This window comes from Sminthopsis crassicaudata, chromosome 1 (genome assembly GCF_048593235.1).
Source record: "Sminthopsis crassicaudata isolate SCR6 chromosome 1, ASM4859323v1, whole genome shotgun sequence".
Lineage (NCBI taxonomy): Eukaryota > Metazoa > Chordata > Mammalia > Dasyuromorphia > Dasyuridae > Sminthopsis > Sminthopsis crassicaudata.
In genome coordinates, this window is record NC_133617.1 from 5,945,834 (window position 1) to 5,962,588 (window position 16,755).

Below are 16,755 nucleotides of genomic sequence, written 5' to 3' on the forward strand. Positions count from 1 at the left end.
GTACTTCCCTACTCTCTAGGGAATTACATTATAGTAATTTCTCTGCTATGTCTTACTTTTTGTGACACTTTTTTTTTCTTTTTTTTTTTTCCTGCAAAGAAACTGGAGCAATTTGCTATTTCTTTCTTCACTTCATTTTAAAGATAGGAAACTGAGGCAAACAGGTTCAAGCGATTATTACACAGTTAGTAAATGTCTGAGGACATATTTGAACTCAGAAAGATGAGTCTTCCTGATTCCTGGCCTAGTCCTATATTTTGTGTGCCACCTAGCTGCACCCCCCTTTCTTTTTCAATTATCTCAGCTGTGAGGCTGAAACAGTTTTTCTTGCTAAGTGAATTTCTTCAAATTGCCCCACTGATGATAGAATTAGGAGCTGGTTACCTCTATCACTCTCACTTGGGATTGGAAGGAGCTTAATATTAATTTCTTTTGGTTTTTCACTTTCACTCACTTTACCATTTTATGCTTCTAGAATTCTATGTTTTTCAAATTTTCAAATCAACTCTGGACTTTTCATCAGAAAAGCTTGAAAGTCTTATATTCAATTCAATGTACATTTTCTTTCCTGAAAATATCACACTCAGTTTTGAATATAGGTTATTTTTGCTTGCAATCCCAATTCTTTGCCTTCCAGGATATCATATTTCAAGCCTGCCACTCTTTTATTGTGGTAGTTACTATTTGTGGTTTTGACCGTGAATCCATGTTATATATGTTAATTTCTTAGTTTTAATTGCTTAGTTTTTTCTCCTTCACGTGAGAGTTCCAGAATTTGATTGTAATATTTCTGGGAATTTTCATTTTGGGATATCTTTCAGTAGGTGTTTGTCATATTTTTGCAATTTCTGTTGTGTGCTGTGGTTCTAAAATCTCCAAACAGTTCTGAAAATTTCTGGAATTATGATCTCTGAGCTCTATTTTTGATTGTGGCTTTCAAACAGTCCAATCATTTTTAAAGTAACACTTCTTTATTAATTTTCTAAGTCAGTGGTTTTTTCTTTGGGATATTTGATGTTTTCTTCTATTTTTCATTCTTTTCATTTAATCAATTCTTGTATTTTTATTTTATTATTTCTTGACATTTCATGGAGTCATTCCACTTTACTAATTCTAATTTTTAAGGACATATTTTCTTTAATATTTGTAATGCCTCTTTTATCAAACTGTTTTTTTCATAATTTTCTTGCATTGTTCTGATTTCTTTTCTTCATTTTTCCTCTTTTATTCATATTTCTGTCTTAAAATCTATTTTTTTTTTGCTCTTTAAATTTTTTTCTCTTTTCAAAATTCTTTCTGAGCTTATATCCAATCTGCATTTTTTTTTTAATTTTTCTTTGTAATAGATATAGATATAGATATATTTCTACTGAGGCAGTTGGGGTTAAGTGATTTGCCCAGGGTCACAGAGCTAGGAAGTGTTAAGTGTCTTAGATCAGATTTGAACCTAGATCCTCCTGAATTCGGGGCTGTTGCTCTATCCACTGCACCACCTAGATGCTCCTCTTTGTAATATTTTCAAGTGATTCCTTTACAATGTGTATATTGCACTTCCCTATGACCATAGTAATTTTAAAAATCAGGTCATTTTCTTGTTTATTTTTTATCTCGTTTTTTTTCTAGCCTATTTCTTCACTTTGGACTTTATATTAGAATTTCATTTGCTTACATTAGTGGAGAGCAAGTGTCACTGCTCTAAGCTTTAGGATTTTATATCTTGTTATGTTCACAGCTAACTCTGGGATGTGTAATATTTTGGTGCTTTCAATACAGCATTTAGGGAGAGATTTAGGGAGATTGTGATCAGTGCTCTCTTACTCTTTGCTCTAGTTCTCATCCAGGTTATTTTTGTTGTCAGAATTTATATAGTGTTTTAAGATTTGCAAAACACTTTATATATGTTGCACATTTTTATATATGCTTATAATATATTATCTCATAGTATATGTTTTCATATTTGCTTTCCAAGTTAATCATAGAAATTAGATGCTACTATTATTCTCATTTTATAGATGAGAAAACTGAGGCAGAGAGGATAATAACTTCTACAGTATTACACAGATAAAATATCTAAGTTATATGAGCAATGATTTATTGGACCCCCTACTCAATTCCAATCAGTATTAGTCAATTTAACAGAATCACATAAAAGTTTTGCATAAAAGGCCCCTGTATTGGAAGTATAGATTCTAAGTATACTTATTTAACTATAGAAAGTTAACTAAAGGGCCCCTACCCCTTTTTTTGTCATGGTGATCAAGCCCAGAATGCTAGAGAACACAACTATATGGAAAGTTCCCCAAAATATTTTTGTACCTCCTGACCAATCCCTTGTCCAATAGGAGCAGGTGGTCATCTTACAACCTTATCATTGATTGTGATAACTTGTACCCTTTTTTCCTGCCTAAATTAAGAAGTCTGTCCATCTTGTGTAAAACTATTCCTTATTTTACCCAACTTCTAACCTTTTTCATGTATTATTTTTCTTATTTCAGCTTATAAAGTACATGTCAGTCAATGAAATTGTTAAATGACTGGATATCTAGCCCTATAAAAAGCAGGCCCTAGAAGAAGATGTCTCAGATTGTGAAGAACATCTGAAGTACACTTCATTGAAGGGAACCATGGATCCTTTAACAAAGTTGCATTGGCTCAGAGTTTTGCCTCCATCTCTTTTATTGTAGGTGAGATAATTTTAATCCTCACAGAATGATGAAAATTCAGTTCCTCCCTACTCTAAGTCCAACATTTTGTGCATTGTACCACCTAATGGCTTCTATGACATTCTAATACAGTTTTGAATAGTTCTAATTAATAGAAAATTATCCTCACATTAAGCCAACATTGTTCATCCTTTGCTTCTAGTTCTTTCCTCAGTAGACCATATTCTTTAGTCCTTCTTTGACCATAAATTCTTATCTTTTCTGAGAGATAGAATATCCCTTTATCTCGAAATAATGAGCATATTTTGACCTTAACAATTATTTTAATAAAATAAATATATTGAGAAGAAAAGTTTGACAACCACTGCTGGAGAGAGCCAATACAGTAATTGTTTTTCCCCAATCTTGTATTGTGACCAAGGTGATATGATCACAAGGGAAACAGCATAATCTATTGAGGTTAATCAGAACCTTGGGTCTCATAAGGCTCTTTCTTCTACTTTAAGAAATCTGTCCCTGAGCAAATTGTTATGATAAAAATTGAAATGGTTCCAACCCCAGAAAAGAGAGCATTTTCAATTCCTTAAAAAGTAAAGATGATAAAAAGTCTAGCAGCAGTCACCTCCCTAATCTTTGAAGTATTTATCTTGGGACAAAAGAGAAGGCTCATTTATCTTTCTTAAAAATTTCCAGAGGCTTCTCTGCTTGCATGTCCCATACATTTCATGCCCCATTTTTTTCCTGGATTTTTTAGGTAAAGAAAAAAGATAACACTGTTCTTTCATGGCACCACTGTAAGATTAGTCTGCCAATTAAGAAAGCTATATGGCCTAATTTTTATAATCCAGAATTCATTTTTTTGACTAACAACTAGAATAAGGAAAATAAGAATATATCATTTTTTCACAATCCATTTTCCAAATATTGAAGGACATATGATTAGTAAGCACAAAGATTTTAATGAATCATCAACTAGAGCAACATAATGTAGAAGACAAAGAACAAGCTTTAGAATCTGGGTGATCTGGGTTCAAATCCCTGACAAACTGAGCCTGAGCCTGTCAATTAATTTCTCAGTGGCGCAGGCAATTCTCGAAAACTCTAAAGTTCACATGAGTTGCAGAATTGCATTACTGGACTATTATTCATCTTGAATTCCCCAAAGTAATCAATTCACATGCAATACAAATCACTTGAAGGACATGGAAATTTTGATGTGGGAGAACTTAAAAAATTTAAAACTGTAAATGATAGAGATCAAAATTCCATATACAATTTTGACATTTCTAAATGAAAATGTCTAACACAATATTTCAGAAAGGAGTGAAATCCTGAGTTCATACTGTAAGCATCCTGGATATGACATTCATTAAACCAAATCACTTAAAAATCAGATTATATAAAAATGGGCTAAAAAGGAACCCTAAATCCATCAATTCTGACTTCTATATATTTATAAAGAGAAATCTGAACAATCCAAGATAGGAGATAAGACTCATCAGTGTAAAGCTGGTAGCTGACTTAATGTATCAATCACCTTTATCACATACCAAGAAAGTAGTCTTGTTAAAAGGGTTCGTAGTATGATTGGATAAATAAAGCCTTTTCTCCCTTTGGATAGAATAAAAGATTCAGACTTGGAAGGGACCGTAGAGTCCATCCTTTTCCTATTGCAGGTGAAGAAATTGAGACCCACAGTGGCAATGTTAGCTGACATAGGTAATAAATATGAAAGGTGAAGTGTGATCGAAGTCCTCTGATTGTAACCCAGCCCTTCCTCATTTCACCATGTTTTCCCATGACAGTGAAGAAAGTGTTTATAAAATATCTATAATCAACAGATTCTTTGTGATATTAAGTTGTGTAGTAATAACAAACATGCATTTTAAATTTTATTGATTTTTTTTTTGTTGTTGTTGACAATATTATTTCCATCTCCCAAAAGTAACCTTCCTCTTTCCCCTCTCTAGGGGGGATGAAAAAGGAAGGGAGGAGGTGGACAGGAGAATTGGAAGGAAATAATTCAACAAAATAACCCAAATAAGCAGTGAATTCCAGCAATTTAATTAGTATTCCACACACATACATCTCATTTCTACAAAAAAGAGGAAGGCTGATTTTCTGCTCTTTTCTCCAGTCATAAGCTTGATTTTTCTTGTTTTGCAGAAACAAGATTTTGATTTTACTGGTCTTTCAAGTTATATTGTTCTAATGAATCATTGTGCATACATTGTGCATACATCCAGAAGTATTCTGGATGAGGTCAGCTCAAATTGGCTTTTGGGAGGCAATTGTGAAATTTTCACTGGGAGCATTTCCACTCCAGAAATCAGCAATTACTATAAATCAGAGCTTGCTTTATAGTTTTAAAATAAATGTTTATTAATTTATAGGTGGTAATTTTAAAAGGATTGGGAAATTTTCATTAATTCAGAGAATAAACTTTCAAGTTTGTCATGAGTTTTTTTCTCCAGAGAGGCAGATTTTATAGCACACCCTTGCTGTTTTCTTGCCTCTGCTTGCATCAGTTTGTGCCTTTTCATATAATCTTCCCATCTTTCATAGTCACCATATCTTATGGCATTAAATAATCCAATCTATTCTAGCACCAACATCTGTTCAAACATTATCACACTTAATGAACATTTATTTTGCTTTTAATTCTTTGTTACAGCAAAATATTTTCTTGTTGATGAGATCTTTCTGCTTGTCATTTGACTTCCTTTGCCTAGCAGTGGGACTGCAGGGTCACAAGGGATGGACATTTCAAGTCATTTTTTTTCCTCCAAATGGCAAATTACTTCTTATAAGGTCAGGAATGCTTCATCAAACCTTTTAAAATGAACTATTGTCATCTTTTCTATTTTGTTGGGTAAATAATGAAACCTGAAAATAACTATTTTTCATAATATCCCTAATAAGTAGATACACAGCCAACATTTGCTTTGGAAATTCTAGGGAGGGAGAATAGCCAGAGAAATCCTGTTGATATTTGTGAGTACCTTCATTGGATTATTATGAAATTTTTGTTCTTTCTGCTGTTCCTATTTTTTTTAATGCCATCAGGCATAAACATGCCCTTTTTAACTCCCACCTATTGTTCCCAAGTCTTCCATTGAGGGCAAAAAAGAATAAAATGGATCCAGTATTAATTAACTAACCAATTAATTAATTAATAACAGCATGTAGCTGTGGAAATACTTAAAGATAACATCCTTTTCCATCAAGTTTTTCCCTGCTTCACCTTAAACTAAAGCTAGCTAGCTCTTTCAAGCTTTGGATGCTCTGTAGTTGATTATTATTCATCCCATCATATTACTTTTAGAACTGAGCCTTCCACTGTTACAGTGCTCTCAGCAAGGCAAATTATGGTAAGACTTTCCATTGGCAGAAACTCTACCTGGTGGTGATCAGAACACTCTTCAACTAGGGGTTGATTCAGAGGATGATTGACTCCTGTATCAAACAGAAACTTAAAATAATGGAAAACATCATCAAAAATGACACAGGAGGCTATTGTCTCCTTCATTGCTATATAATTTAAAAAGGGAATCATAGGATTCCTTTGCTATGAAGAAACATGGCACACAGAGTAATGAATCAATATCTCATCCTGATTCCTTTATTGATTGCATAAAACATACTTTAGACACACTTTTTGTACTTGGCCTGTTGGTATTCATGTTCTATGTTTTAATACTCCCCACCTTAAATCCTGTCATCTGCAGTTTGAAAATCAAGGACACGAATGCAATTCTGGCAAAGAAGGTGAGATAGGAGCCACCTTGTTTATACTAAATATCTTCAAAACAAAAGCATTTTTTCTTTCTATCAATCTCATTTTCTAATTTGTTTTTGTGAGGATCAAATGAGATACTATTTGGACAAATGCTTAGCAAACTATTCAGATAATTATTCACCAGGATATATGCTGCATTGTCCAGTTGGGCTAAGCAAGGTAACAAGCATTCATCAAACATTTATTATGTACAAAATTCTGTTCTCAGCATCAGAAATGCAAAAACACATTGCCTTCCCTCTTGAAAAAACTTAAGTTTCAGTGAAAGAAGTCATCACACAAATGAGAGCTGAAAAGTTGGGGTGGGATGAAAAGTATTCATTCAGGGGCATGGTCTCAAAATCTGGAAAGTTAGAAACACTTCCAGTAGTGGATTGAATGTTAGTTTCAAGCTTCTATTGCTCATTTCAAGGTTTAATGGATTATACTTTATACTTCTTCAGAAACTTTCCATTCTTTCTATCCATTCTTTATTTTTTCTATTTAGTATTTTATTTTCCACAATTACATGTCAGAATAATTTTCAATTTTCATTTGAAAATTAAGTTCTAAATACTGTCCTTCCCTCCCACTTCTCTTAACTGAGAAGGCAAGAAATTTGATGTAGGTTTATATATATATAGAACTATATGATTAAATATGGAAATCTGTTTTATAGTGTATATATAAAACAGATTTCCATATTAATCATGGTGTAAAAGGAAACATAGTGCAATTTTTTTTTAAAAACACAAGAAAAATAAAGAAAATTTTAATATACTTCAATGTATATTCAGACTCCTTCAGTTCTTTCTCTGGGGATGTATACTATTTTTCATCATAAATCCTTCAAAGCTATCTTGGATCATTATATTGCTGAGAATAACTCATTCACAGTTTATCATCTACAACCTTTCAACTTGTTTTATTTTGTTTCAGTTCATGTATGTCTTTCCAGATTTTCCTGAGAACCCATTATATGGAATAAACTGAGTGAAGACCTCTCATAAGGATATGGCTTTGACTCATGTCCTAATTGTTACTTGAGACTTTGAAATAACAAGTTGAGCTATAGCTAATAGCTGCAGAGGTTTGATTATTTTAGAAAAACAAATATTTCCCTATTGTCTCTCCCCTTTCAGTCCCTCCTTTCTATTAACATTTAAATACCCAACATAGTATTATTGTTTTGGGGTCCATATTTTATCTCTGGATAAATTAACTCTCTAGCCAATGGGAAGAAGAAATCAGAAGATGGGATGGAGGTTTCTGGTTAGAGTTGATATAATCCTGTGTTTGCAATTTGCACTTTGTGCTCCTCTATTGATATCTAATTTCAACAGATTAAAATAAATCATTTTTTTGCTTTTCTTACTGAGAGTCTCTGATTTTAATTTGGGTTCACTGCCAACACACCATCATGTCTTACAGTTCAATTGCATTCCAGCAAAATAAAATATCATAACTTCTTCAGCCACTCCCCAATTGATGATCATCCTTTCATTCTTTGTCATCAAAAAAAAGTCTTTTTCTTTTTTTTTTTTTTTTAATCTCTTTTCATAGATAGCCTTATAAGTAGTATTACTAGATCAATTGGTAAGCATGGTTTTATAAGCCATTTGGTAAAATACCAAATTGTTCTATGTAATAACTGAATCAGTTCTCAATTTAACCAATAGTACCTTGGTGCCCCAATCTTTCCACATCTCCTCTAACATTTGTCATTGTCTTTTTCTATATTATTAGCCAGTCTAATAGGTATAAGGTAGTTCATCAGATTGTTTTGTTTTGAATTTCACTAATCAATTTTTTTCTTTTTTTCTGGGGTGATTGAGGTTCAATGACTCGCCCTGGGTCACATTCAAGGAAGTGTTGTGTCTGAGATCAGATTTGAACTCAGGTCCTCCTGAATTCAGGGTGTGCTCTATCCACTGTGCCTCAATTGTTTTTTTTCTTTTATGTTATAAGCAGCTTGGATTTCTTCATCTGAAAACTGATTGCATTTTTAATCATTTATCAAGTTGATACCATAAACTTGACTCATTTCCCCAAATATTTAAGAGATGAGGCTCTTATTATTAAAACTTGATTCATAGATTTTATTCAGTTATGATTCTTAACAGTATTTCCTTTCATTCCATTTCCCCCTTGTTTACTCTATTCTTAATCTTCTTTCATTCTGTCAGTCCTCAAAAGTGTTTTGTTCTGACTATTGACATCTCCAAATCACTCTCCCTTCTATGAGCACATCCCTTTTTAAAATTTCATTTCCTTCCTACTTTTCTGTAGATTTCTATACCCAATAGATTGTGTATGTTTTTCCTTCTTGAACCAATTCCAATGAGAATAAACTTCAGACATTCCCTGCCACCTCCCTATCTTGCTTTCCACTGTAAAAAGCTCTTTCGTGCCCATTTTATGTCGGATAATTTATCCCATTCTACCACTCCCTGTCCCTTTCTCCAAATGCATTGTTTTTTCTCACCCCTTAATTTTATTTTTTATATATCATGTGAATTATTTTCATTACTTTATGATGTCTTGGGATACAAATGTAGTAGTAGCACTGCTAGATCAAAGATAGTTTTATAGCCCTTTGAGCATAGTTATAAATTACTCTCCAGAATGGTTGAATCATTTTACAACTCCACCAACAACACATTGGCGTCTCAGTTTTTCCACATCCCTTCCAACATTTATCATTGTCTTTTTCCAATCTTAGCCAATCTGAGAGGTGTGAGTTTTATTTTTCAAAATATGTGCAAATAAAGTTTCCTTTTTTTTATTTTTAGAGGCAGAAAACCTTTTTATTTTTATTTTTTGGGTTGTTAATCTTTTTTTATTAAAACCTTTTATTTTTAAAACATATGCATGGATAATTTTTCAACATTGACCTTTGCATAGCCTTGTGTTCCAAATTTTCCCCCTTTTCCTCCACCTGTTTTCCCTCAATTGGAGCATGGCTTAGATTCTTGTAATTTTGAGTCAGTTTGCCATGTTTTTTAGAAATTAGGCCTTTTTCAGAATCCTCAAGTGTAAACATGATTTCCCAATTTATTGCTTCATTTATGATCTTGTCTGCATTAGTTTTATTTGTACAAAAACTTTTTAACTTAATACAATCAAAATTATTTATTTGGTGTTCAATTATGAGTTCAGTTCTTTGGTCACAATTCTTTCCTTCTTTACAGATCTTAGAGGTAAATTATTCTATGTTCTTTGGTGTAAGATGTGGATCAATGTCTAGGTATTGCCATAACTAGTTTCCAATTTTCCTCAGCAGTTTTTATCAAATACTGAGTTCCTATCTCAAAAGCTGGAGTCTTTTTGAGTTTGTCAAGCACTAGATTGCTATAGTTATTGAGTATTTTGTCCTGTGAACCTAATTTATTCCACTAATCAACTCCTCTATTTCTTAGCCAGTACCAAATGATTTTGATGACCTCTGCTTTAAAATATAGTTTTTAGATCTGGCATACCTGGGCTACCTTCATTTGCATTTTTCATTAATTCCCTTAAAATTATTGACCTTTTGTTCTTTCATATGCACTTTGTTCTTATTTTTCCTAGATCTATAAAATAATTTCTTGGGAGTTTGATTGGTATGGCACTAAATAAGTAAATTAATTTATTTTTATTATTTTTTAATTATATTTGCTTGGCCTAGCTATGAGCACTTGATATTTTCCCAACTGATTAGATCTGACTTTGGGTGAAAAGTGTTTTGTAGTTGTGTTCATATTATTTCTGGCAGATAGATTCCCAAATATTTTATGCTATCGACAGTATTATGAATGGAATTTCTCTTTGCATCTCTTGCTATTGGGTTTTGTTAGTGGTGTATAAAAATGCTGATGATTTCTGTGGATTTATTTTGTATCCTGCAACTTTGCTAAAGTTGTGAATTGTTCCTAGTTTTTTAGTTGATTCCCTGGGGTTCTTTAAGAATACCATCATATAATCTGCAAAGAGTGATAATTTAGTTTGCTCATTACCTACTCTAATTCCTTTAATCTCTTTTTCATTTAACCCTGCAAAACTTTGTGTTTTCCTTCCCTCTCCACTTCCTCAATCCCCTAGACAGCAAGTAATCCAATATAGACTAATTCTTTTTAACATATTTTCACACTTATTATGCTGCCCAAGAAAAAATCAGATCAAAAAGGAAAAAAAAATAACAAGCAAGTAAACAACAACAAGAACAACAAAGGTGAAAATGCTATGCTGTGATCCACATTCAGTCCCTATAGGCCTCTCTCTAAATACAGATGGCTCTATCAATCATAAGTTTTTGTAATTTCCCTGAATCACCTCATTGTAGAGCTTTTTTTTTCATATGACTACAAATGGTTTTAATTTCATCATCTGAAAAGTGTCTGCTCATATCCTTTAACCATTTATCAATTGGAGAATGACTTGTATTCTTATGAATTTGACACAGTTCTTTATATATTTTAGAAATGAGTCCTTTATCATAAAAAGTGGCTATAAAATTATTTCCCCATCTTTTTGCTTTTCTTTTAATCTTGTTTGTGTTGGTTTTGTTTGTGCAAAACCTTTTTTAACTTAATGTAATCAAATTTGTCCATTTTGCATTTCATAAGGTTCTCTACTTGTTCTTTGACATCAATTCCTCTCTTCTCCAAAGATCGGATGAGTAAATTAATCTTTGCCCTCCTAATTTGTTTATAGTATCATCCTTTATACCCAAAGCATGCATCCATTTTGATCTTATTTTGTTATGGAGTGTGAGATATATAGTTCTGTGCTTAATTTCTGACATTTTTTTCTAGTTTTCCCAGCAATTTTTGTGAAGTAGGGAATTTTTGTTTCAGAAGCTGGAGTTTGGAGATTTATCAAATACTACATTACTACTACATTACTGTTTCATATGTATCTAATCTATTCCACTGATGGACCACTTTTTTTCTTAGCCAGTACCATATGGTTTTGATCACTGCTGCTTTATAATATAATTTTAGATCTGTTACTGCTAGGCCACCATACTTTGTATTTTTTTTTCATTAATTCTTTTGATATTCTTGCACTTTTGTTCTTCCAGATGAATTTTGCTATTATATTTTCAAACCCTATAATATCTTTTTTTTTTTGGTAGTTTGATTGGTATGGCACTGAACAAGTAGACCAATTTGATAGAATTGTAATTTTTATTCTATTAGCTTGTGGTATCCATTTGATAGCTGTTTAGATCTGACTTTATTTATGTGATAAATGTTTTGTAATTATGTTTATATAGTTCGTGGGTTTGTCTTGGCAGATAAACACCCAAATATTTTATTTTGTCTACAGTTATTTTACATGGAATTTCTTTTTCTATCTCTTGCTTCCGGGCTTTGTTAGTAATATATAGAAGTGTTGATAATTTGTGGGGATTTATTTCATATCCTACAACTTTGCTAAAGTTTTTCATTGTTTTAAGTAGTTTTTAGGATGATTTTTTTTGTTTGACTCACTCATTCTTTAGCATTTGATTATTTAATTTCCAATTTCTTTTTAGTCTATCTTTCCCTGGACCTGTATTGAATATAATTTTTATTGCACCATGCTCTACAAAGGAATCATTTACTATTTCTGTCTCTGCATTTGATTGTGAGGTTTTTATGCCCTACTACATGGTCAATTTTTGTATTGAAAAAAGTATATGTCCCTATTTAGTTTTCTCCAGAGGTCTATCATATCTAAGCTTTCTATGACTCTATTAACCTCCTTAGTTTCTTTCTTATCTATTATCTGATTAGATTTAATTAATTCTGAGAGGAGGAGGTTGAAGTTCCCCATTACTATAGTTTTGCTGTCTATTTCTTGCTGTTACTTGTTTAACTTCTTTTCTAATAATTTGGATGCTCTACCATTTGCTGCTGAGTGCCTCTGTTGTTCCTCATCACCAGATACACTCTACTATCACATGAGAGACCTCAGGTATTTATACTCTCCAGGGATATTTGCTGCAGTCTTTCTCTGACAGCATCTAGTAAGCTGTGGAGTCACCAAAGCTTATCCTGGGAAGGATATTTCATAGGAAAACTGGTGCAAGTTGTCTGACTTCCTTGTATTGAAGTAGAGTAGATGAGTCACCCAAACTCATCACAGGATATGAAAGAAAATATACTCAATTTTAAAGGATAGGTTTAAGTTGTCAAATAGAGAGCAACAATATGTGTTTATATACCTGTTCCAGTTCTGCTTTTATTCTATTCTCTTGTGGGGAGCTCTCATTTTCATCTTCCTTTTACCCCTCCCAGATTTATTTATCTACTTAGATGTTCTTTATCTCAGTTTCTAACTAGCCTCAGTCACTGAATGGGTGTGGCCTCAATCAAACTTAGCTTAAAAACACCAAGGTCTCCCACTGTCTCCGTGGCCATCTCCAGTTGTGCTGATCTACATCTGCCCAGTCTTGCACAGTCTTTCTTCACTTCAATCCACTTGTTTGTCATGGCTTCACCTCCCTGATGTCATGGGTGCTCTTCAAGAATGAAGGACAAGCCACAAAAACTCACAAAGGTGGCAGTAGCAGCCCAATATAGCATGAAGGATCAATTATGAATGAAAAGAATTGTTATGAAAGTTTGGTCCCCCTTGAGTACGCTGGATATGTTTATTTCTCTGTGGTATTACCAGTAAGGTAAAGCCTTTCATTATGCTTAAAAGAAAAATCATAGGGCTCTGGCTGCTTCTGTGACATGGGATACTGATCAGAAATAAACTCCAATTCCCTTTAATTAAATTTTTTTTTCAATTCCAAAAATTTCTTCCTTTCTTCAGTCTCTTCCCCTTCCATTGAAAAAGAAAGCAATATGATACCCATTATAGACATAAAGTCATGCAAAACACATATCCCTCCCCCCAAAAGCAAAAAAAAAAAAAAATAAAGTGAAAGAAAATATATTTCAATGTGCAATAAGGCTTCATTAGTTTTTTTCTCTTCCTGGGATAGCATTTCCCATCATCGGTCTTTAGAATTACTCTGGATCATTTTATTTAGCAAAATAGTTAAGTCCTTCACAGTGGATTATCATTACAATACTGCTGTTTCTATGGTTAAAATTTTCCTGGCTCTGTTCAATTCTTTTTGTGTTCATTCATACAAGTATTCCCTGTTTTTTTCTAAAAGCATCCTCTTCATCTTTTCTTACAGAACAATAGCATTCCATAACAATACTATATCACATAGCAAGGATTTGGAAAATTATTAGATGCCCATCAATTTGGGAATGGCTGGATAGATTATGGTATATGAATGTAATGGAATATTATTGTTCTATATAATGATGAACAAACTGATTTTAGAAAAGTCTGGAAAGATTTACATGAATTGATGCTAACAAACAAAAAGAACCAGAAATATACTATACATAGCAAAAATGTGTGATGATCAACTATGAAAGACTTGGTTTTTCTCAGTGCTTTAGTGATCCATGATAATCCTATTAAACTTTGGATAGAAAATGTCATATGCATCCAGAAAGAGAACTATGTAGATTGAATGTAAATCAACACATGCTATGTTCATGTCTATTTTCTGTTTTTTATTCCTTTTGTTCTGATTTTTCTCTCTCAACATGATTCATGAAGAAATACATATTAAAAAGTTAATATATGTATAACCAGAAAAAATAAAACAATTGAAAACTCAATACTATACCACTTGTTCAATCATTTCCCACTTGCTGAGAATCCCACCAGTTTTCAATTCTTTGTCACCAGAAAAAGAGTTACTATAAATATATATTTATACAATATACATATATATATATACATATATATATATATATATATATATGTACATATAGATATATATATATATATATGTATGTATATATATATATATATATATATATATATATATATATATATATATATATAGAACATACACACATACATATAGAAAACAAATGGATCCTTTTATCTTTTCTTTGATTTCTTTTGGGGAAAAACCTAATGGTGGTATGGTGGTACTGGTGGGTTAAAGGGTGTATCTAATTTTATGGTCCTTTTATCATTGTTCCAAATTTTTCTCCAGAACATTGGACCAGTTCACAATTCCATCAACAATGCATTCATGTCCCAATCGTCCCATATTTCCTTTGTCATTTGTCATTTCTCTTTTCTGTCTTACTGGACAATCTCAGTTAGCTCAGGCAAACTCTAATTCTGACTTTATCTATATTCCATAGCCAAAGGCCTCCTTTGAAGTTCTATATGTTCCATAGGCCCTGCTATAGTTATATCTATGTGTGTGTGTTTGTGTGTGTAAGCCTGGCCATAATAAATGTCTACAACATAATTGAGAAGTACAAGTCAGGAAACCAATAAAATCCAGTTTAATTCATTAGGCCAAGACTAAATCTACACTTTTGAAATATTTTTTTCTAGTGCCACATACAGAGGACCTTGGTTACAGGCAATACTCTGACTTGGGAATAGGAAATTCTCTCTAAAACCTGTTAAATATCAAATTTTGAATCTATATCCCCAAATCCATCTTCCCTTCAGGAAACATTTAATATGCAGGTGAAGTAAATTACTATCTAAGGAAAGTACTATGAATGGCAGGTGCTGAAAAAGATTTCATAAAGTGAGATTTGATCTTTTATCACCATCCCCAGCTATAAAGCACAATAGTTGCATTTAAATTGAAGCCCTATCTCTCTGAGAACCTCAATTCATTTTTGTTTCAAATATGCATATTAAATGTACAAGAAAAAACAAAACTAAGTGAAAGACCATCACCCTCTTCCCTTTGATTGATCTGCATTGATCAAGGGAATTGTCTCCATAGTGAAATATATCAGTGTGGGTCAGAATGGGGATATACGCCAAAGTTTACTCAGTTCTGGGTTTACTTTTCTTCTTACTATAAATGTATAATAGTTCCATATCTATGAATCCCCATCTTAGGCTCCAGATCTTCTCCCCTAAACTCTACCAATATAAAACAGAAAAAGTCCATCACCCACACACATGAGATTTTTGGACCCATGACCATAAATATCTTATGAATTTTTTACTAATGACAAGTTATTATTATTTAGCATTTTTAAGTTTACAAAGCATTTTTAAAATAGCATCCTATCCAATTCAATTCCAATTAATCAGTGATGAACAGAACCAGTTACACCCAGTAAAAGAACACTGAGAAATGAATGTGGACTGTTTGCATTTTTGTTTTTCTTCCCAGATTATTTTTACCTTTGTAATGGTATAAATATGCAAATATGTATTATATTTAAGATATACTTTAACATGTTTAACATGTATGAGACTGCCTGCCATCTAGAGGAGCGGGTGGAGGGAAGGAAGGGAAAAGTTGGAACAGAAGTGTTTACAAGGGTCAATGTTGAAAAATTACCCATGCATCTGTTCTGTCAATAAAAGCTATAATAAAAAATAAAATAAAATAAAATAGCATCCTAATTTTTTTTCACAACTCAGGGATTTGAATGCTACTTTTTTTTTTCACATTTTACAAGTAGAAAACAGGCAGACAATACTACAGTGACTTATTCAGGATTCCATATTTAGTAAATGTCTGAGGCCTTGTTTGCACTTAGGTAGTCCTGATTCCAGAACTAGTGTCCTAACCACTGTGCCAAATAGCTTCCCTACAGGTCACATTTTATATACAGGTGAAATAAATTACTATCTAAGGAAAGTACTATGAATGGCAGGTGCTAAAAAAGATTTGATAAAGTGAGACTTGATCTTTTATCCTGCTTTTCTTATATCAGAACCAATTTGATGAATAGAACATTGCTTTTACCCTAATAAAGATGAAACACTATCCAACCTAGGTTATGGGTTAATCTGATTTTATTAATGCTTTTTTCTAAATTTTTGTATCATTTGACTGACAGATAATAAAAGGACATTCATGAGAAAGGGAAGTGGAGACAACACAAAGATAATAAATTCTAATGGGTGAAGAGAAAAGGACAAAGTCAGGGGAATCAAAGATGAGACTTTTGAGAAGTCTATCAATGACTGCACTGTTTCCTAATTATTTCTGGTGGCTGGCCATCACTTCACATAAGTATTTTCCTGGGCATCTGAAATAAGCTGTCTGGGCATATTGCAAAATTTTACTTCCAAAAGAAGTATGGCTGGGATCCAAATAGGAATTAGAAAATTCTGTTCATTCCTTTTGTTTCATCTTAGTTTTCCTAGTCACCATTGCTACCATCTCTATCAGTGACAATATTACCATTTCTGGCTTATGCTCTAGGCCCCAGGTGAAGTTAAATTGTCTTTCTCAATCCCAGTCATGGCCACAAAGAAGTGATTACAAGGACA